We start from the raw sequence: 3,892 nt of genomic DNA, 5'->3' as shown, positions 1-3,892 counted from the left end.
TTCACCATGAGAAGGCTCCATTACAATGTTGAGCCCAATTTGCAATCATGAAGGGTGTTAATTAATTTATTAAAATATTTAAGTCTGGCACTTCTGTATTACTTAAAGTATGTCCCTTGATTCTCTAAATTGATTCAAATTCGTGATGCCGTCTGTTCTTTTGGCTAAGAGATATATATTCGTTTTCAGTGCCGAATTAATTATTTTACATCATTGTGCATGCATGGACGATCTCTTTGATATATAATTGCCCTTTTATTCGGGTTACTAGAACGCAATGCCTCTAAGATATTACAAGAAAATGTACAATCCTGTCTCAGTGGAAAGATTAGTGAAGTTCCACTCAGATCTGTGTAATAAATCTTAGCATAGTTCTTAATTGGCTGGTTTGTAGTCACACACATGTGTTGTTGAAACTCGTAAAGTGTGTACTACAAAAAAAGAAATAATGGTCACTGCTAAATGGAATCGAGATCCAAGTGCTTATAGCTTTTTTTATGAAGTATTAAATTAATCAGTGTAAAGCAGAGCTCTATTGTCCTGGAGAGATTAATTACTTAATTTAACCTGAAGGTATTCATAATATTTCGAATATTTCCACTTGGACCTGAATGCTCTTTAATGAAGCTTCCCAAAATAATCAAATTCTCACAATATCTATATATATACTCTGAAGGCATCTTAGCATGATTGGTTTTTAACTTTGTACAAATGATGCATATATGACGGCAAATTTGGCTGTTGATACTAAAAATAGAATTTTTTAAATAACTTCTTTTAAAATGTTGCTTGTCAGAATACCACCCAATTTGACAGGAAGATTCGTAGCCTGAAGGCTGTTCAAATTCATAGAAATGAAATGACTCCAGTGCACGATGGTTGCTTTACTAAAAACTACAAAAAATTACATAACATTTTTCGTTAGAAAAAGAAAAGAAACAAAAAGAAAACAAAACACAACGCTGAACAGAATTTGGCCAACTTTGACAGCAACTATCATTACATAGATGCAAGTTACTTTAGTGGATAAATGTATCGGTGTAGGGCGTCTTGCTGGATTCTGTGGCACATTTTAAGATGGTCGAGGAGGACGGGAAGGTTGTATAGTTTCAGATAACATTTCGTCTATCTCTCCTTTTATTTAGCTAGAAAGTACAAATATATAGCCTCATATATGAAAGAAAGAAGAAAAAAACTGCTTTAACAATGACCTGAATCTAGAGTGTCAACCGACGGGCTGAGGTAAGTATGAATGCTTACGTTTTTCTAACATTATATATATATATATATATATATATATATATATATATATATATATATATATATATATATATATATATATATATATGCATTTGTTTGTTTGGGGGGTGTTTCAGGTTGTGTCTTCTTCGGGGAGAGTTTTTTGTTTTGTAGCTATTTTAACAAACAAACGGGCCTTGATTTTTCACAGTATGGATAACACAAACACACACTCACCCGGTATCAAATTACCCTTTAATGCGGTAATGATTATAGACAGTTTCATGACTTGGTTGCACTGTACGAGGCACGTTGCGATTTATCTTATATCCTGAAGCTCAAAGGATCTGCTTCATTGATCGTTGTTCCTCTGTTTCCCAATCGATTGATAAGCCATACCATAGCATTAAAAGAGTTACAGATGAGGCGGATTACAGAGATAACATGATTTGATTGAGCCCAACGGTAAGAAATTTGTTAGGGTAACTTTCGAAATAACTTAGGTTCATGCAGTTCGAATTTTAAACAAAGAAGCTTTCTCTGCAATACATTTTTTACCATATTACCCTAAATAAATTTAATGTGTCATACACATTTTGGAAAGGTTGGGCAGCATAATCATTCGAGTTTTTACATTATTTTCATCCTTTTGCATTGAAAATGGGCCTCCATGTGGGCGGTGTGGTAATATCATAATCCCGTTTTAAGCAGCAAACTTGCAAGTTGCATAAATCTATTGCCAAGCTCGAGCGACTTTCTTTGGCTGTTGGTATTAAGTGGGATCGGGATAAAGAAGAGGGATGACATCGTCGTTTGCAGCACGTGTTCAAGTTCTTGGGTGAACTATGACACCCTATAATCCGTATTTATGTGGGTATTTCGACTCATTTGGTGCAATTCCATTGTCAGTGTGACTGAAAGAAGAAAAATGACATTAGCACAACATTTTTAGTTATCTGCATTTAGGACTATTTAACATAGTTGGGCGTATAATGTGCAGTTCATTCTATTCATGTTTCCCAAAGCCATGTACATTTATAGTTTTTACCTGAAATCGTGTCAATCTATTCAAACCTGTGGATGTTTCTACCTCAAAAAACAAGCAGGTCTATGTATTTTGTTACTTAAGCGATGAAGGTCTTTATAGTTTTTGCCTGAAGCCCTGCAGGTCTTAGTAGATTTTACCTTAACCCATGCAGGTCCATGAAAACAAAGGGTTGTTTTTAGTTCTGCCTGTCATAGTCCAAAAGAGCTTATGGGGTGGCCTGTTGTCCGTCGTCTCTCGTCCGTCGTCTGTCCGTCTGTTAGCACAAGTTTGTTATCGCTACTTTTCTTTAAATGCTCGGAATATTACCTTGAAACTTTATGCACACGTTAATCCATTGGTCTATTTGCTCCTAATGAAAATGGCGCTGCTGGTCATTCTATAATGGTTCAGCCACAGCCATTTTATTGCTACTAAATGGATGCTCGTATCAGGATGGGGTTTTCGCCCAAAAACTTCATATGATGATTTGATGTTCCTAAATAATAACGATGTTAATCTGGCATCCAGTATGGAACCCATGGCAACCATCTTACAAATCTTGTTCTCATAACTCTTCTTGATCAAAAAGTACTATTGACGTGGAGTTTTCACTAAAAGACATCTTATGATATCCAGTTGGTTTTAAATGCACATGTTGCCAATCTATCGTCTAGTATGGCCGCCACAGCGGCCATCTTGAAAATTATATTTGTTACTTCTGAAAGGAATATCATATTGTGAAAATAGTGTTATCTCTACTCCTTTCCAGGTTAATGGCTTTAACAACATGGAGTTTTCAGCAAAAACATTCTTATGAGACTTTGTTGATCCAAAATGAAAATGGTGCCAGTCGTACATCCAGTATGTCTGCCATGACGACTGTCTTAAAAATCCTGTTGTTACTTCTCCCCTGAGGTTTTCACCAAAAGACTTGTCATCTCCACTTTGTCCTAAATAAAAGTGGTCCTATGGTGACATACAGTGTGTACCACATCATCTAGTTTCTAAATCTTGTTACTGCTGATGAATACCAGAAATGGTTTCAACACTTCACAGTTAATCAGAAGAAATGGTCTTACCTTGAATTCCGTAAAATTCTTTTGACCCAGCAGAGTACCAGTGCCTTCGAGGAACTCTTGTTTCCTGAAGCCATACAGGTGTATGTAACCTTTTCCTGAAGGCATGCAAATGTATGTACTTTTACCTGAAACTCTGCAGATCTATGAAAACCAAGGGTTATTTTTTTACATCAAACTATGCAGGTCTATGTTGCTATTTTTCCTGAAGTGTTGAAGGTCTTTGTAGCTTTTACCTCAAGTCATGCGTATCTGAGAAAGCAAGTGGTTGTTATTACGTGAAGCCAAACACGTATAACCGCATGGACTCAAGCCCACAATTTAAGAATTTAAAGGTAATTCCTTTGTGATCACTCGGCTATGGGCACTCACGTATGTGGTACTTAGATCACGTGGCCACGGGTATTGCGGAGAGTGTTTGCATTCGATACGTGGTCTTCCATACCCACCCACAAACCTCCCCACCCCGTAAATTTGCTATCTGAATGACTTTCCTTACTGTCACGTATTCATCATTTGCAACTGTTACTTTTTATTTTTTACATGGTCA

The 3,892-nt window shown here is 36.4% G+C and overlaps 1 long non-coding RNA gene across 1 annotated transcript; it reads right to left on the bottom strand.

The window, feature by feature from the left end:
- Positions 1 to 1,472: 1,472 nt before the first annotated feature.
- Positions 1,473 to 3,539, bottom strand: LOC149805166 (uncharacterized). The gene is made up of 2 exons (XR_016414794.1): positions 3,346 to 3,539; positions 1,473 to 2,153 (listed from the first exon to the last, which is right to left on the bottom strand). It is a non-coding gene; the product is annotated as an uncharacterized LOC149805166 (long non-coding RNA).
- Positions 3,540 to 3,892: the final 353 nt, after the last annotated feature.

Source organism: Sinohyriopsis cumingii, chromosome 2 (genome assembly GCF_028554795.1).
Source record: "Sinohyriopsis cumingii isolate HCF-2022 chromosome 2, ASM2855479v2, whole genome shotgun sequence".
Classification (NCBI taxonomy): domain Eukaryota; kingdom Metazoa; phylum Mollusca; class Bivalvia; order Unionida; family Unionidae; genus Sinohyriopsis; species Sinohyriopsis cumingii.
This window is presented reverse-complemented; position numbering and strand designations above follow the sequence as displayed.